The following is a 19,668-nucleotide window of genomic DNA, read 5'->3' on the forward strand; positions in this document are numbered from 1 at the left end:
AAGGTCATTAACCAACTTGAAGTAAGTATTCAGTTCTTAGTGGTGATCTTATTAAACCCCTGAGGACTCTTTACATGTCAGCCAAAAACACCACTGTACACCAAAACACCATTGCACACCAAAAACACCACCGTACACCAAAAACACCATCGTACACCAAAAACATCGTACACCAAAAACACAGCATCAAGACTTTACATTTTACACACTGACTGTGTAACAGTTTCAGCTTCAGTTACAGCATGACTTTCAGCAGATCAGCTGTCTTACATTCTCTCTCTCTCTCTCTCTCTCTCTGTAAGTGTGTGTAGGAGATGTGTATATAGAGATCCAGACAGAACACTTGCCCCAGTTGTTGTTGAGGAGTGTTGAGGAGTGTCGGCTGTTACGCTGCAGCTCGGTCTGCAACACTGTCTGTACCTCTGCTCCAAAGTCCAACCTCCGCTCGTCTCCCCCCTCGTCCTCCTGTCCAGTGGCCCCGCCCAAGAGCAGGACACACTCCAGGTCAGTGCACCACACTTACACAGACACACATCACCGACACACGTATCTCACACACTCACACACATCACACACACACAGTCTGAGTGAAGTCATCACGCAGTTATCACACACTAATGAGACGCTGGACACTTCACTCTCGCTGTAACTCACACAAAAAGACAAGAATAAGAAAGAAAGAAAAGCAGTAAACAGTATGAATTATAAACAGTGACACTGATCAGATTGTTTGTTTTCTACACTAGTTTCTAATACTTTCTTTCATTTCTTACTATGATCTTGTATACTTTTTAAATCATTTTTTACCCTCCCTCTCTTTCTCTCTCTCTATCTCTCGTCTCTCTCTCCCCCCCCAGCCCGGTCATGTCTTGATGTCCCGGTCAGCGAGGACGTGTTTGAGGACAGGGAAAGTCTCTCCGCAGTTCGTTCTCCAGAGAGCAGCTTTACAGATTTTGTTCAGTACGAGGAGGCGGAGTCTGATGACCATGCCCGTCTCCAGTCCAATCCTAAACTCCAGCCTGGTTCTCTGGTACTCCTGTGATGCAGCACTGCCTCGGGCACTTCCAGCACTTTCTGTGCAGACTGGTGGAGCTCTACATCACCCAGTGGGGGGCGGGGCTAACCAGGGGGAGGCGGAGTTAACATAGAGGCTAGGTGTATTCGAACAGGAGTGTGTGTCTGCGTTCACGGCTGCCAAAATGATTTTATTTAACCAGCGCATATTAAACAGAACATACTCTCACATTTGCATGTTATTGTTTATTTGAAAGTTTTCTGATGATTATTCTGGATTTACTTTTTTATGTAATATTACTGATTTATTTATTATTTGCTGTTTATTATTACTAATTACGGTGTATGATTACTTATAAATTAATATCAACATCAACAATAATAATAGTTAATATTAATATGATTATTAATGACGTGTGTGTGGTGATGATGTCAGACAGCAGCGGTGTGACTCCGCCTCCTCGGTGGCTCAAGTCTCTGACGAACACCTGTTTCTCTGAGCTGGACTTCAGCATCCGCGCCGTCACCGTCTCCCCTCCTTATGGACCTGGTGGGTCTGACGCAGTCCATCGCCATGGTGACAGCAGAATGGGTGGGCGTGGCCGACTCCGCCCAGCCGATGAGCCCGAGCCAGGGTCCTGTTGCCGTGGTGATCAGGCCGCCGCTCACACAGGGGATGTTAAAGCACATCGCTGACAAAACCGACTTCTTCAAGGTGAAACGTTAATCTCTCTTCATTTCTTTCATCCCTCTCTCACTCTTTTCTCCTTCCTTTCTTTCCTTTTTTCTTTATCTGTCTCTCTTCCTCTTCTTTTCCACGGTTTCTCCTGCTTTTTAGCAATTGTGTCCTACCTTTTTATTCCCCTACCATGATTTCTTTCTCTTTCATATTTATCATTTTTATTGTTCCTTTTTTGCTCTTTCTTTCTCTCCGTTATTTTTTACATTTCTTTTCTTCTCACTTTTTTGTTTCGAACTTTTTCTGTCAGTCCCTCATGTAGTGTGTTTGTCTTTCACTTTTTGTTTTTCCTCTTGATTTCTGCTTTTCATTCTTTCTATTTAATTTTCATTCATATCTCTCTCATTCTCTCTCATTCTCTCTCTCATCCTCTCTCTCTCTGTATCATTCTCTCTCATCATCTCTCTCTATCTCTCACTCACAGACACACATATTCTCTCTCTCTCATCCTCTCTCACACACACATATTCTCTCTCTCCCATCCTCTCTCTCACACACACACATTCTCTGTCTCTCCTTTTCCTTTACTCTTTGTCATTATTTTATGTCCTTTTTTCCTAATCCATGTTTTTTTTTCTTGTTTGATTGTAGTGTAATTGAACCTGGTGTGTTTATAGTATTATCCGAGAGTCTCTTGCTGTGGATCTGCTGGTATTAATGCTGCACTCCGTTGTACTCGAGCTCTGAAAGTACAGAACCAGTTTTCCGGCGTTCCGATCTAAAGGCGTTCCGGCTCAGAAATAATGGTGGATACTCTGAGCAAGGTCATATTTGAGTTTGATAAACATATTAATAAGACCTACATGAATTATTCCTGTGATGCACAGAGAGAAATGATGCATAATCGTCGTCCCCTGTCTTCATCTTTGCTTGTAAAAATGATCCGTTACAGTTATTTTATCACATTAGTGAATTTGGGCTAAAATCAGCGGAATTACGTCACGAACCTAAACTTATGACATAAAAGCTACAAGTCAACAAAATCCGGTTTCATCACATAGAAAATAACGTGAAGGGAATTCTGTTTAGCGTTGACCACATGAGCGCCGCCATGTCATTGTGATCTCAGGTATGTGTACGTGTGTGTGTGAGAGCTCTCAGGACTGTTCTATCGCACGTCTCCATGAGGGACGTTGTGGTTTTACGAGTTTCAATACAACGGCTTGCAGCATAAGAGGGGAAACAAAAGGCAAATTCAGTAGTTTGACTGCTTCAGAGTGGTTAATTTGATTCTTGAGAACAAAAGGATTCTGATGAAAGGAGAGGTTTATTTGTATGTCTCAGACATTGGCAGGAGGTGTGAGGTAGCCTCTGGTGCTCTGTGAGCTCTGAGGGACTCTGTAGGGATCGTCTCGGGGAGCAGCGTACTCTGCCATGTTGGGTAAACCAGACAGCACACAGCAGCTCAGACCACGGCGAGAAATCCCCATGTTTTCGATTGCATGCCATTCAGAAGTCTGCTTATCATAACACTCCACTTCATCCATGATGGTAGTGCCGTTCTCTCCACCAGCAACGAACAGGAGATCGTCCAGCACCTCAATGCCGAAGTTGCTGCGCTTGTTGTTCATGGCTGGACCTTGTGTCCACACGTTGGTCTGAGGATTATACACCTCTACATTGCTTATTTGATTAACACCATCATTTCCCCTGACAGCGTAAACCCATCCTCCGTATGCAACCACGCCCAGTCCACGCCTTCTGATCATCATGGGGGTGATGAGGGTCCACTCTCCCGTCTGAGGACTGTAATACTCCCCCGTGAACAAACACCTGTTCCCGTCAAACCCTCCGCATATGTACACTTTGCCATTCAGTACTGTAGCGCTAGAATCACCCCTTGGTTCGTGCATCGGCGCGATCATGCACCACCGATCATTCTCAGGTTAATATCGCTCTACTGTATTCAGATGTTCGAAGCCATCAAATCCTCCCATCGCATAGATACTACTGTCCAGCACACACACGCTCACGTCACACCGGCAAGAGTGCATGGGGTTCACCTGAGCCCAGGTTCTGGTGATGGGGTCAAACCTTCTCACACTGTTGAGGAAATCCACACTGTCGAATCCTCCGATGCAGTACACGAAGCCGTTCAGATACACCGTCCCGTGATAGGCTCGTGGACTCTCGTCATTGCATGTGACGTTGACCCAGCGCGCTGCTCGCGTATCATACGCTTCTATGGTATTGAGATTCTTGTGGCCATAGCCACCGATGGCCAGCAGAACGGCGCTGGGCAGGCGGAGTCTCTGGAGATCAGAGCTGAGGGGAAGGCTCGGGTTGAGGTCATCGATGCCCATCAGAACTCTGGTGACGATCGGCTTACATGTCATGTTGTCCATCACTAAAACGTTGTTGCTCACATTGTTCATAAGGTAATCGTGTGTCAATAGCCCCAGACGCACCTTGGGCAGTAACACTCCTATGTGCGCTTTCCGTTTCCATGGCGCATGTTTGATCCACTGTAAGATGGCTTCAAACACCACGCTCTCCTGTTTCACGTTCAGTTCGTCCTTCTCGATGATCTCGCTCAGCTGCTCGACCGTCAGATCCAGGAACTCCTCAGAGAGGCGCACCATCTCCTCAAAGTTGTGCAAGATAAACCGGAAGGCCTGCTGCTTCAACTTCTCGCAGAAGTAGGAGTGAGCTAAACGACAGATGTTAACGCAGTTCTCGGGACACAGCTGAGCCTTCAGGAACGTGCAGCAGTCGTTCAGCAGGCTGTTCACCAACAGATAATCAGCAGCGATCAGCAGCTTACACACGTTTTTCTCCGTGATGTTAACACGTCTTATATACGCGTACTCCACGATCAGCTCCATTATCTCGGCAGAAACGTTAGGGATGCTGTACCCGAGCTTATCAGGAGGGTACCCCCCGTTGGTGAAGAGAGCCATGAAGTATGGGCTGCAGCCGCACAGGATGATCTTGTGCACGTGGAATTCGGCGCCGTCCACCACGATGACTGCGTCACAGAGCTGCTTCTCTAACCGCAGCTCATTGATGATGTTGCAGGACATCCCGTCTACCTTCCTCTCCATTCCCTTCTCTTCTTCCTGTTTACTCATGTTCTGTGCAGGTCAGAGCTACTGAATGTACAACATTCATCTGAATGTGGATTGTGTTGATGCAGATCAGCTTTTCAACTCGGAATGTTCTGATTCCACATTTCAGAATAATAACAGCTCATGATTCCAAGGTTCCAATTCTAATTTTGTAACCACGGATACATACAGGATGCAGTGAACCTGACAGAAACCTGCAGTACAGGATCAGTCTCTGTGAAATGCTTTAAAAACAGCTTTAAATCCTGCGCATGTCCAAAATGCACAAGTCTGGTGTAAAGAACCGTTTATTTTCCTGTAAAAAAAAAAACCCACCTCCCAGGGTGAATTTCCCAAGTAGAATTAATCCTACATTAAAATGATTAAATATTGATGATGAAATAGTTAATAATGGCTGTATTTTTTTATTTATTTGTTTGTTTAATAGCTTTATAGATAGATAGATAGAGAGAGAGAGAGAGAGAGAGAGAGAGAGAGAGATGTATGTTTATACAGATAAACATTACCTTTCCAGCTTTTTGGTGAGAAAAGTAATTAAACTTGTCCACTTTAAGTAACCTTTTAAAACTTTTAGCTGTTTTACACCAGAAATAAATTCTGAACTGATGAACACTGCTATAAGTTTTGACGCCATGACATTTTAAATGAAATGCTAATTATGTTCTTTACTTAGTGTGGCCTACGTAGGTTTTATTACAGATATTACTTTATTACAAAAAGTGTCATATGATATTTTATATCATTACACTACACACTCTAAATAACACTTTTTTTCCTGCTAGAGAATTAAGGATGAAGATTTCTAACGTTATATTTGTAACAAGAATAAATATTTGATCTAAAGAGAGGTGTAGAAAGGAACTATTTCTCATTGTTCTGTAAGAATCATGACCACATGTCTTGAAATTATTTATTGCTACGGATTAAATTTAGATTATTTCCAGGGTAGAGCAGTTTCCCAGGAGGTTAAACTAGTGTTTTATAGAAATTTGGGTTCTTCTTTACCAGTTCAATAGTTTAATCTTTTTAACTGACTATACTTTGATTCATGACTATGTTTTTTGTATATGCCCTAATAAACACGCTGATCTCATGGGATTGTGTCCTGTCTCTTCACCTCTAAACCACACACACACACACACACACACACACACACACACACACACACACACACACACACACACACACACACACACGAGAGAGAGAGAACAGCTTGTTCATATAAGAAAACGAAAATAAGCACAGACCCTCTGCAGACTTCCGCTAAACCAACTCCCCACCTGCTACAATAATGAACAGTATTACATACTTGACATACCTGGAATACCTGAGCTAATGGGACAATACTGTACAACCTATTCATCCCAATCACTAGTTGTGACTCATTGTGAATTTTCATGACCTTCTGTTGATTTCAAATTTTAAATGAAAAAACCTCAGAAAAAAAGGTCAGACTTTTTGACCCCACTGTATATGTTTATGTACAACATTTGGACAAGTGAACATTTTTAATCTTGATGCCTCTGAACTTAAGTTCACAGCAACTCTTTCAACACTGTCAAATACAACATTCATTCTAAATTGCGCAGTTTTGCTAATAAATTAAAACAATTTATGAATCAAAATAGGGTTGAAAGCTTAAAAAGAATTAAAGCCCCACACCTGAGAATAATAAATAATCTGCTTCATACAAACTCTAATTATTTTTTATTGTTTTGAGAACATAATTTCAGAGCAGATCAAATTAAAACTAAGGCATCTAAGGGAGGTCAAGAAATGTGGAATGTGGAAGCACATGTGACACTACTGACTGTGAAGTTTATGCTTCACTTGTGTGTATAGAATATATAGTAGACTGGATGGGCATGTGTTTTTATGGTGTGTCTCAGCTGGCATGGATTTAAATGCTGGTTAAAATTAAACCTAGTGTGCAACTGAATAAACCACTTATAAATCTGAACTTTAACAGGGAAAAATCTTATCCCTTGGGTAATACATGTCCATTTTTGGACCAAAATGGATTTGAAAATCACATTGTGTAGATTCTGTACATCATAACTCCTTCTGCACTGTTCCACACACATTAGCACAGAGCATTTATTTATGTCCACAAAAATAGCAAGAGAGTTCAAGAGTGAATTCTTTTAATCCGCCCAAAAAAAAAGCATCATTCTAGTGTTAACCAGCAAACTAAATAACATGAAAATAGAACCCTTTATGTACAGTAATTATATATACACTAGTTTTTTTATGGCTGCAGGACAACTGCTGTAGTGTCATTGCTCCATTATTAGAAAGATATTACCTCTCGCCAGTGTATGGTCTGGAATTTACTATTGGCTTCATCAGAAACCTAGTGCAGGTCCTAAGCTATATCTTTTGCCTCCCTGCTTGGAAGTCAACAAACTTGTACCTGTTTAACCTGTCTGTGTCTCTTCTCATCTACCTGTGTACTTTACCTGAGCTGTCCTATAACTACGCTTACAACCAGAAGAAATTCAGTACTTCACTATGCATGGTCAATCGCTACATCCTCCATGTGAACTTGTACTCTAGCATCCTTTTCATGATGCGTGTAAGTGTGGACCGGTTCTTGTTGCATGTCACCCACAGCGAGAACACATCCTGTTGACACTCAAGGCCTCATTGTGCATCACCATACTGAACTGGATCTGGGTAAATGCTCAAATTGCTCCCCTCATAGACTCCATTATCCAGGACTTGGAGGACAATGGCTGGACAGTGTGTGGTGATTTTGCAAGCCTTGGAGTGGCCAGAGTTATTCTGATTTACAGCATAGTGCTCAAAATAACTGGATATGTGATGCCCCTGGTGGGTTTGTTTCTATCATCACAAAGCATGGTTTCTGTACTCATGAAAAGAGAGGAAATGCATGCGACATCCTTCCAAAGGCCAGTAAGAATCGTGGGGCTGTGGCAATCATGTTTCTGGTGCTCTACACACCCATCCATATAATGAGGATTGTGCGCATTGCCTCTCGGCTTCCTGAATTAAATTTGTCACCGTGCATCGTAGACTACATCAATTCGGTTTTCGCAGTGACACGGCTAATTGCATAGGCTCAGTGTCATCTTCCCAGTGTTTTACTTCCTCATGACGGACAGCTTTAAGGAAGCACTGCAAGACAAGTGGAGGCAGCTTAAAAGGATGCTAATGGTTGCACGACAAGCAAGTATGACCTATCAAGCAAAGACAGCATTGATAACAATTGCCTTGCTTTGAAATCTGACTGTTGTGAATATTTATTCACAGTTGGCTGGCAAATTAAAGCAAAAGCCGATATAAAGTGTCTTAGTAGAACATTGCCAAAAACATTTTCAGTACACCTTGGTGTTTTAAGTATTAAAATGTAAATCATATGCTATAATCTTCACAGTAATCAAATCGCAATGCAACTGCCAGTGTTAGACACTGCTTGCTACCATCATCAAAACAAATGAAGTAAATCTCTTCTATAAGAATAATGCTTCAGTACAGTTCTAGAGACTTGTAAAATCTATACCAAGGTGTACTGAAAATGTTTTTGGCAACCGGGTACTCCCGTTTCCTTCCCCAGTTCAAAGACACGCATGGTAGGCTGATTGGCGTGTCTAAAGTGTCCGTAGTGTATAAATGGGTGTGTGAATGTGCCCTGCGATGGACTGGCACCCTGTCCAGAGTGTACCCTGCCTTGTGCCCGATGCTCCCTGGGATAGGCTCCAGGTTCCCCCGCGACCCTGAAAAGGAGTAAGCCGTGGAAGATGGATGGAGTTCCTATTACTCTGTCAATTTAAATGTTACACATAGCCAAAATTAAAATAGACATGTACTGTAGAGTTATTTGCAGACATCTTCCTGTAGGTGGAGCTATTGTCTCAGCAGTAAAGTATTATTATTCCACTAGAACATGTGTAGTTACTACTAAACTATGAATAAAAATATGGAGTTTCTTCAATATGATAGTGTTTTCAATAGTTATTTATATAATTTTTTCCTCCAGTGGAATTCTGTGCAAGAATGCGATAAAAATAATAAAATAAGGGCTACTAATTAATAAAAAACTGGAAGGACAAGCATTAAGAAGTACATTTCTAAAACAAATTTTATGGGATGAAATAAAGCTTATGTATAGTAAAATTTGCAATTAACCCTGCAAGGAATTGACCTTGTTGAGCTTTGTGAAAGCTACATGGCATTTCAAATATTTTACCATTTTGTTCTGTCGTTGTTGTGTTTGCATTTCTAACTACAATTTTTTCTCTATACACGAGGAACAAAATGGAAGCGCTTGTTTTTCAATGACCTCTAAACCACTTCATCCTTGCTGCCCTCTGTTCCTGTGATATTCGTGATGGAATTGGCATTAAAACAACTCATTCCAGTCTGACACCATTTGTAATTCTTGGTGTGTGCAAGCAGAAGCTTCATTCATGGTGCTTGAACAGGCAGAGTACCAAAGCAGTGCATTCAGGTCCTCAGAGGGTCTGTCAAGAACAAGACCACAGTAATAATCTGTTACATTTTCACTGGCCATGCACACAGTAAACAGGGACATCAACTATCTTAATGGGTTGGAATGGTTTAAACTCTGGTGCCCCAGAAAACAGTATGTGGTTTATCCCAAATGTGTGGATATCATCCACCATAGTTTGACACAATATGTATCAGGTCTAAAAGCTGCCTTCTGGAGAAAAAGCTACATACCTGTGCAGTGACCACAATCTTGAGAATCAACGTCACATCACCTTGCACTAGAACATGAAAGAAGTTTGTTTGAAATCTTTGCAGATTTATTAAAAATAAAAAACAAAAAAGCACATGTACATAAGTATTCAATTAATGCAGCTGGCCTCCCCTGTCCCACCAAGACTCATTGGCTCCTGGAGAGAAAGAAAACACGCGTCAACCCAAAATTGCACAAACACACTAAACGATAAACAAAGAAAGAAAAGCAAAGAGTATTAGACACCCTGGTGTGGTGGCTATAACACCCAGACCCACTGACACCACCACATGAAATGGAGGAAGTTAACAGCACCCAAGCAGAACCAGAATTATGGTAAACAATACAAAATGGAAAATAAAGCCACTATAGCATGGAGACAATAAAGCATAGCATACACCCCATCAATAGTAAAGTGGATATATGGGAAAACAAACCTGAAAGAACAGGTTTGAAGCTGGAAAACACTGATTTACCAAATAGTGTCTCACACTACATGTGGTTACAGAACATAAACCAAACATGCATCCAAAACTAAAGTCAGCAAAAACAACAGCACAATGAAAAAATAGAAAAAGAAAAGACTAGAGCAAAACAATAAGTAAAACAAAGAAAATAACGGTAAAGCAAAACAGTTTAGGAAATGACCGTAAAGCAACACAATGAAGTAAAACAAAACAAGAAACCGATCAAGCAAAACAGGAGCGGAGTCACATGAAGCGTCTTCAGCTAGGGATTGGCCTCAGAGAAGATTTAGATGCTCAATTCACCACTCTCACCTTAACACAAAGATCAGAGTCAAACTAAATCTACCAAGTCCCAATGTCAAAAGGGAGAGGTGCACTTACCATTGGGCTGAACAAACACCAGACAGGAAGTGGTATGATCACTCACATGTACCGCAGCTCGACATACATATCCGGTTCCGGTGACAGGGTACGCTGGCGTGTTTTGCTGCCGCTCCTGTTACCGTTTGGTTTGTTTTTGTTTGTTATTTTAAGTCATATTTTTTTAAATAACTGCAAGTTTTTTTAAGTTATATTGTTTTTAGTGGAAGTGGAAGTGGAAGAATATCGATCAGACAGCTTTCTCCAATTCTGTTGTTTCCACCGTAAGCGATCTACATCCCTCATTGCTGGAGGAGAAAGTTCTACAGTTAAATTCTGCTCTTGCTGCTAATCTTGACACTGTTGCTCCTCTAAGGTCACGTAAGGTCACATTCGCCCGCTCTGCTCCCTGGTATAATGACAATCTGCGCTCTAGAAAGGCTGCTTGTCGGAAAATGGAGCGTAAATGGCGCCTTACTGGACTGAATGTCTACTATCAAGCGTGGAAGGATGTTCTGGGGGATTATCGAGCACTAATAGAGACCGAAAGATCCTCTTACTTCTCTCAGGATATTGTAAATAATCAAAATAATCCCAGACACTTGTTACAAACCATAATCAGATTGCTTCAAGTTAATGTTGTTACCACTTTGCCTATTTCTCAGCAGCTTTGTGATTCTTTTCTTTGGTTTTTTAATTCTAAGATTGCTAATGTTCGCAAAGAACTTTCTGTCACACCTGACTCTGCCTCTTGGTTTTTTAATTCTAAGATTGCTAATGTTCGCAAAGAACTTTCTGTCACACCTGACTCTGCCTCTTCACTCCTTCGTCCATCTAGGTTCACTGGTGTTTCTTTCACTCATTTCTCACTGCTTGATTCTGAGCCTCTCACAAGGGAGCAATCCAGCATGAAATCAACCACTTGCTTGCTGGATCCAATTTCCACGAACCTATTTAAATCATGCTTCGATGTTTGGTGCCCTGCTATCCTCAGCATTATAAATGAATCACTGGAGACTGGGGTCATTCCAGCAGTACTAAAGACTGCTGCTGTTACACCTGTACCAAAGAAAGAAAATGTTTCCGTGGATGATTTTAACAATTTTCGTCCCATCTCAAATCGTCTGTTTTTGGCAAAAATACTTTAGCGTGTTGTTGCCTCTCAACTATGTAATCATCTTACAATTAATAACCTCTTTGAACCCCTTCAGTCAGGTTTTCGTAAATTTCACAGCACTGAAACGGCGTTGGTCAAAGTCACCAATGACTTGTTGATGGCCTCTGATTCCGGAGCTACTTCCATTCGTATTCTTCTTGATCTTAGAGCTGCCTTCGATACTGTGGATCATGGTCTTTTACTTACCCGCCTTGAAAGTGTTTTTGGTGTGTCTGGGACAGTTTTAAACTGGTTTAAATCCTATTTTACTGACCATTGCCAGTTTATTTCTGTGCATGGCTACAGGTCTGACACTAGCTCTGTGCTCACTGGTGTTCCTCAGGGTTCAGTTTTAGGCCCTCTACTTTTCAATATTTATCTATCTCCACTTAGGCATCTGCTGCATTCGCTCGGCCTCACTTTTTATCACAATTATCACTTTTATGCTGATGATACCCAAATCTACATTCACTCAAAATCTGGTGAAAACATTGATGTTTGTTATCTTTCTGATTGTATTTCTGTAATAAAAACATGGATGAATAATAACTTACTGTGCCTGAACAGCAGGAAAACTGAAGTTGTGCTTATAGTTTCCCGTCATCAAATTCGCAAAGCGGCTCCACTGTCTTTGTTTGTTGATAGCTCTGTTCTAGAGACCCAAAGTAAAATGAGGAACCTTGGAGTAATTTTTGATACCAGCCTCACATTTGATTTTTTTGTTCAGAGCACTGTGAAGACATCCTTTTTTCACCTCAGAAATATAGCTAGACTGTGCCCAATGCTAAACTTCTCTGCAGCTGAAAAGCTGATTAACTCATTTGTTGTCACCTGGCTGGATTACTGTAATGCCGTTTTAGCCGGAGTGTCTAAATCCACAATCAATAAATTGCAAAATGTTCAAAACTCTGCTGCCCGCATCCTGACGGGAACCAGGAAATGTGACCATATTACTCCTGTTTTGATGTCCTTACACTGGCTCCCAGTCAGGTTCCGTGTCGATTTTAAGATCATGTTGTTGACATACAAGGCACTACATTTATTGTTCTGTGTACTGCTTATTTTGTGTACAGCGCTTTGAGAAGCTGCTTTTAAAGGCGCTTTATAAAACAAAGTATTATTATTATTATATACATATACATAGACATCTACATACACATATCATTCAGCCACCGGATAATGTCACGATCACTGAACGCGATCTCCGGCGCCAACTCACCACAATGCACGCACCACCAGCGCTGCTCTAAGACTATAAATCAACAAATTAGCCTTGAGATGTTCACCTCATTACAGCGTGAGCAAAGCCTGAACGTACCTGAACGTTCCAGGAACCGGAAATGCCAGGGGAGTGATGAACTGCGAATCAGCAAGACACTTAAATCATGCATACACTGCAGTTGTGGAACAAACATGATAAATTCATTAGGTACTCCACTGGGCAAGTAAAATTATTTACGCTTTTATTTTGATCAGAGTTTCCCACATAACTGCATGTTCCTGATTCTTCATTCAGCCACCGGATAATGTCACATGTGCACAAATGTGCTATGTGCAATGCAGCAGGCTGAGACTCAGAACCAGCGTTCACACACACACATACAATTATAAGGTTTGTGAATGTGTGTGTGCGTGTGAGAGAGAGAGAGAGAGAGAGAGAGAGAGAGAGAGAGAGAGAGAGAGAGAGAGACCTTGACAGCTGTTGCTCTCGGTGTTGATGGTGAATCCTGATGGACAGCTGCAGCTAAGCCCCCCATGATGTTAATGCAGGACTGAGAACATGGAGAATCTGACACACACACTCATCCTCGTCTGAAACACAACATCATATAAAAACACATCAACACACAAACTAACACCCTAATTATACTCGATTTTAACTGTACATAGGCTTTTGGCAGATATCTGCTGTGCGTATCCTACAGTTATTTTGAGAGTCGTATCTGCACGTAGCTTGGAAATAATTGAGATGCTTCTGCATGGTGCAGTACCAACGTATGAGGGAATGACTGTATATAGTTGCTAAAATGTGAGTGAGAACAGGAACTAACTTCTTTCACTGCTGTTCCACATGTAACTATCAACAAGGAGGATCTGCAAATCCTAGACAATTATCATACCCTACTTACCTAATCCCAATCCTAAACCTTAATCATACACCCTGAACAATAATCCCAATTCTAAACCCTAATCCCAATCCTAAACCTTAATCCCAATTCAAAACCCTAATCCCAATCCTAAACCTTAATCGTACGCCCTGAACATTAATCCCAATTAGAAACCCTAATCCCAATCTTAAACATTAATCATACACCCTGAACATTAATCCCAATTCCAAACCCTAATCCCAGTCTTAAACCTTAATCATCCAGCCTGAACATTAATCCCAATTCTAAACCTTAATCCTAAAACCTAATCGTATGCCCTGAACATTAATTCCAATTCTAAACCCTAATCCCAATCCTAAACCTTAATCGTACTCCCATCCCAATTCCAAACCCTAATCCCAATCTTAAACCTTAATCGTCCGCCCTGAACATTAATTCCAATTCTAAACCCTAATCCCAATCCTAAACCTTAATCGTACTCCCATCCCAATTCCAAACCCTAATCCCAATCCTAAACCTTAATTGTACGACCTGAACATTAATCCCAATTCTAAACCCTAATCCCAAACCCTGAACATTAATCCCAATCCTAAACCTTAATCCCAATTCTAAACCCTAATCCCAATCCTGAACCTTAATCACATTCCTAAACACTAACATGTTATCCCAATCCTAAACCCTAACTCTCCTACACTACAATATGAGCTACTTTAGTTGTAGTTTAAAATACATGACATGACAACATAATTTAATTTATTTGATCAGAAATCATTAAAAAGTATTTAGCAGCACAGTAAAATGCTTCATCCAGCAAGAATCCTTCTAGGCATTTCTCTCCCTCATCATCTACACAAAATAAAACACGCATGCCCTGATCTATTTTATAATTATGTGGCAAAACTGAAGCTTTTTTACAGAATTATTTTGGACTTTTACTGACGTTCCAGACATGGTGTATGTCGTTCCTCCTGCTCAGCCCTGAACATGACCCTGATGAAATTGATGGACTTTGTGAGTATTGTCATTAGTATTGTTGTATGGTTGTGATGTGAGTATTGTCATTAGTATTGTTGTATGGTTGTGATGACCTGGCAGTGATAATGTGGCTGTGATGTGAAAGTACAGCCTGAAGTTGAGCATGTTGTAGGAGCTGCTGATGTCTGACAGATTTGCTTCAGTAGTGGAGCGAAACATTTCACTGATCCATCAAACTCCAGCGAGTGATTACAGCGCAGAGTCAGCACCGAGCTGACACCCTGCTGAAAAGAATTCTGGGTAGACCAGGAGTAAATCTGACCAGAGCCAACTTGCACGTACGTCTCATCAAAGTCCTAGAAACAAGGATTTTTACCCAAGATGATCTTTATTCCACACATCTGATTAATGTTATTAATGTATCGATGATTAATGTAAAGTTCTAATGAAGCGTAAATTAAGACCTGCTGATGTAGCACTGGGGATAAAAACACTGCAGGAATAAATGCATTAATGACCACATCGACTAGCAAAACTCCCTCTGCATCCACACCTCTCACCACATGGGTTATTCTTAAGATCTCTCCTACACACACACACACACACACACACATACACACAGAGAGACAGCTTTAGTCCTATTACAGTTTATTTATTTTTACGTCTCTGGTGTATGTAAATACATTCTGACCCTGTCTGGAAAAGTTACCTGTGTGAAACTCCAGTTAGGATTCTTGTCTGAAATTCCTGCGGCTGATGGTGAAGCCGTTCATCATTCCTGCTGATACATGAACAGCCGTCCAGTACACCGGAGTCAAAGCAGATACAACAACTTTCAGCAAAGGACCTGCATGCACATTAACACACACACGCACACACACACATAGAGGAACTCATTAACCCTTACTTGTTAATTCTCCTTCGTCCTCCTGAGCTCTTCTACTCTCTTTGTATTATCTTTCATAGCGTCGTTTTCTCAGATTCACACATCAGTGGCTCAGGTACCAGATTCCTGAGGCTGTGTGAGTACGACTCAACCTCAGGAGAGGATTAGACTTCACTGATCTGATCTCAACAAGTCTCGCCACTTTTACCTGCCAATTTTCGCTAATCTTTATACTGTACATTTATACCTCTGTGTGTGTGTGTGTGTGTGTGTGTGCGTGTGTGTGAGCGTGTGTGTGAAACCACATGGTGTCAGAGAGGCAGGCAAACCTTGAAAGAATCTGTTTCTCTATACCATCTCACACACACACACAAACCTGTTATAACTGCCAGTGTCTCACGCGTCTCTCATGCGTGTCTCACGCATCTGCTATCAGCTGTTAAAACAGTGTATAAACAAAGCATTATCTTGCAGACAACTTTACAAACCGCTGTGGTGTGTCCCAAGTAGTGTAAGGGAGTGTTTATGCTGGAGGTTTGTTGTTATTTTTACCTGACTAACTGATAGCAGGGGTTCACCTGTCAACTGTAGTGTTCATATTTGGAAAAAAAAAACCCTGCTGTAAATGTATATTAATCAGAATGTACTATGAAAATAACAGGAATTTTCTGTAAAGATATTACTTCAGTACTTCAGTGTGAATATGTTGTACACTTCCATCCATCCATCTTCTACCGCTTACTCCTTATCAGGGTCACGGGGAACCTGGAACCTATCCCAGGAAGCATCGGGCACAAGGCGGGGTACACCCTGGACAGGGTGCCAGTCCATCGCAGGGCACAATCACACACACACATTCATACTCAACACGCCAATCAGCCTACCATGCATGTACCAAGCACAGGGAGAACATGCAAACTCCGCACAGCACACACATGGCCCCGGTGGGAATCGAACCCCAAACCCTAGAGGTATGATGCGAAAGTGCTAACCACTAATATTATATATATATATATATAATATCATCAGTGACTGAAAGTCTTTACATTTGGAGAAAAGGGTGTTTTGTTTATCCATAAGCTGGTGATGAACAATGATGACATGGACATTTATTTGTACACGGCAAATGTAGGCCATTTTATTTTGTATATTTTAGATGAATTTAAGATGTGTGTGTGTGTGTGTGTGTGTGTATGTGTGTGCGCGTGTGTGTGAGTGAGTGTGTGTGAGAGAGAGACTCACCCACACTGGGAGGAACGTTCTCCATGTGAACCTCCAGTATGCTGCATCTGCTCTGAGTTCTCACTGATGTTCACTACAAGGAAAGACACACCAAACTCACGATCATTCACCATCCCGATCACACTGGCACGAGCCCTACGGAGAGAGTCTCCTACAGACAGACAGATACCAAGGACAGACAAAGAGCAAGATACAGAGAGAATGAGTATGTATGAATACGACTGTAATTTTTTCTATTTGTTTAATTTATTAAGGTTTTTTTTTGAAACAAACAAATAAATAACCTGAACATAAGGATGTCTGGCACTGCCTGGACTCAACATCTGAACCCTCACATGCTGCTCCCCCTTTGGTTGGTTTTGGGTTGTTGCAAAATCTGATTCACTGTTGGAGGCCACACCCACATGTGACACTGCATGGCTCCCACTGCTCCCAGTGAGAGTAACCGCCTGCAACTGCAGCACAAATATTAACAGTGGTGGATTAAACTGATTACTGATTAACCTGCTTATTAAACTGATTACGAATGTAATAGTTGTAACACAAATATCAAAAAGCAGTGATAACGATAAACATTTCACCCTGTACTTTCAGAGATATCATCCTCCCATCTCATTTTCAGCAACACACAGATACTCTCCTGAATCCCTGCTCTGACAAACACACACACACACACACACACGCACTAAATATCATTCCACAGTCCAGTGCAGCTGTACTCAGACACAACAGTTTGTGTTGTATGTGTAGTAACAGAAACATGGAAATATGGGATGGTTACCATGGCGCTGTACAGAATGAGAGAGCTGTTGGAGAGCTGTTAGATGAAGACGCTCAGTGACCTGCAGCAGGTGGCCATCTTTAAACCAGCACAACACCGGAGCTGGAGTTCCTCTAACAGAACAATCCAACACAATTACAGCACCATGAGGGACAAACTGAGACACATGGCCATCTACTTTCAGAACTGGAGGCTCTATAGTGAGAGAGACAGAGGCAGAGGCAGAGAGTGATACAATGAAACAAAGAGAGAGAGAGAGAGACAAACGCACAGATAGAGTGAAAGAGAGAGTGTAAAACAGACCTGTATTTAAAACTCACCTGTGATATGGAGGAATGCTAACGCTCGAACAGAGCCGACGCTGATCTCCGCTGTACACGTGTACAATCCCGAATCCCTCACTGTTACATTCCCAATCATCAGCAAACTCCGACCCGCTTCATCCACACTGAAGCCTGACCAAGAGGGGCAGGGAAAATCACACACACACACATATCAGTGCTTGTGTGTGTGTGTGTGTGTGTGTGCACTGACAGATGTGTGTGTGTGTGTGTGTGTGTGTGTGTGTGTGTGTGTGTGTGTGTGTGTGTGTGTGTGTGTGTGTGTGTGTGTATGCACTGACATATGTGTATGTACATCCTTTAAACCCTGAGGCCTATCTGTATAGGGACGATTGTTAACATTCCAGGTGATGGCAGGGGGAGGGGTTGAGTGGGCGTGGCAGGTGAGGGTCAGATTTTGCCCCACCCTCAGTGTCATGTCGCTCAGTGACTCCTTAAACTCCGGCCTCATGTTAACAGACAGATGGACTTTGTGATGTGCAGAACCTGCTGCATTCATGGCCACACAGGTGAGCACACCTGCATCAGAGGGCTGATAAAGGGGAGCCTGAAGAGTTACAGCTTAGTATCACAAATTCACTCAAGAGTCAAACATTGTGTGTGTGTGTGTGTGTGTGTTGAAATGGGTTCTCTCAATGATTAGCTCTCCTGTACTCAGGACAGTAAATTTTCCCCGCAGGTTCTGGTCTCCGTTTTTCTCCCTGTGAATTTTGGGTTCTGGAACTCCTTGAGCTGATCAAAGCAGCAGACTCTGGAAGCCCTGGATGACGGACACTTCAGATTGACCAACGGGAATTGTGGGCGGGACTTAAAAAGTCAAAACATAGCAACATTTACCACCAAAATATCTCAGCAGTTTTATAGTGAAACACAATGTGTGTGTGTGTGTGTGTGTGTGTGTGTGTGTGGGTGGGGGTGTGTGTGGGTGTGTTCTGACCATGCAGAATCACTGTGATGTCATGGCTCGCTCTCCCTGCGCTGTTCAGGGCTGTGCACGTGAAAATCAGGGCATGTTCAAGTTGTGCATTTTTAATGTGCAGTGTTCCATTCTTGAAGGTCAGGAGGTTGACTCCTCCCCTCACAGAACCACCCAATTTGTGTCATTACAGCTTGGGCTCCGGCAGTCTAATCGCTGAACATGGCACATTGACAGACTCGCCAACACCGAGTGTGTATTCATCATGAGGTACAGAAATGACAGGAGGAACTGTAGAGAAACACAAATACACAAACAAACACGCTTTAGTGCACAGTGAGACCTGCGAGAGGGGGAGGAGCCATGCACAGGCTTTTATATACAAATAGAAAAACTATTAAATTCAATCAAATTTTATTTATACATCCCTTTAACACTGGACATAGTCAAAAAGCAGCTTTAAATAAATCTGCATAGAGATATAACCACAACATAATTTATACATTGTACACTACATTTACATATTACATTTATGAGGTACCTTGGGTAAATAAGTTATGAGAGAGAGATAGTTTGTATATAATGTACCCTTAGTTTTGACAGGTATAGGTCAAAGGTCAAAAAGATACACATTCTAACTCTCTATATCTAGATCAAAGGTCATGATCATAAAAATATTTATAGTTATGTTAAATCGGGACCACATCCATTCGTGACAGAAACGTTACCATACATGGTACCGTTATGGCTTCGTCAGGCAAAGATCACGATGGTATGGAAAGAGTATACCACAGTAATTGGGGTGATCTAATGCTTAGGACTTGTACAGTACTTCAACTCTGGAACGTCCCACCATGGCGTTCAGAGAGGCATTATCTAAGGTACACGTATA

The 19,668-nt window shown here is 41.8% G+C and overlaps 2 long non-coding RNA genes and 2 pseudogenes across 2 annotated transcripts; 1 reads left to right on the forward strand and 3 right to left on the reverse strand.

Annotated features, from left to right (window-relative positions):
- Positions 1-1,184: 1,184 nt before the first annotated feature.
- Positions 1,185-5,112, reverse strand: LOC128604781 (kelch-like protein 10; annotated as a pseudogene).
- Positions 5,113-6,597: 1,485 nt separating this feature from the next.
- LOC128604828 (succinate receptor 1-like) lies at positions 6,598-8,064 on the forward strand (annotated as a pseudogene).
- A 5,218-nt stretch (positions 8,065-13,282) lies between these two features.
- Positions 13,283-16,123, reverse strand: LOC128604815 (uncharacterized). Its single transcript, XR_008385314.1, has 2 exons — positions 15,320-16,123; positions 13,283-15,196 (listed from the first exon to the last, which is right to left on the reverse strand). It is a non-coding gene; the product is annotated as an uncharacterized LOC128604815 (long non-coding RNA).
- A 429-nt stretch (positions 16,124-16,552) lies between these two features.
- Positions 16,553-18,060, reverse strand: LOC128604813 (uncharacterized). The gene is made up of 3 exons (XR_008385312.1): positions 17,520-18,060; positions 17,023-17,391; positions 16,553-16,889 (listed from the first exon to the last, which is right to left on the reverse strand). It is a non-coding gene; the product is annotated as an uncharacterized LOC128604813 (long non-coding RNA).
- Between the last annotated feature and the right edge of the window lie 1,608 nt (positions 18,061-19,668).

The sequence above is a fragment of the Ictalurus furcatus genome, unplaced genomic scaffold (assembly GCF_023375685.1).
Source record: "Ictalurus furcatus strain D&B unplaced genomic scaffold, Billie_1.0 scf3, whole genome shotgun sequence".
NCBI classification, from domain to species: domain Eukaryota; kingdom Metazoa; phylum Chordata; class Actinopteri; order Siluriformes; family Ictaluridae; genus Ictalurus; species Ictalurus furcatus.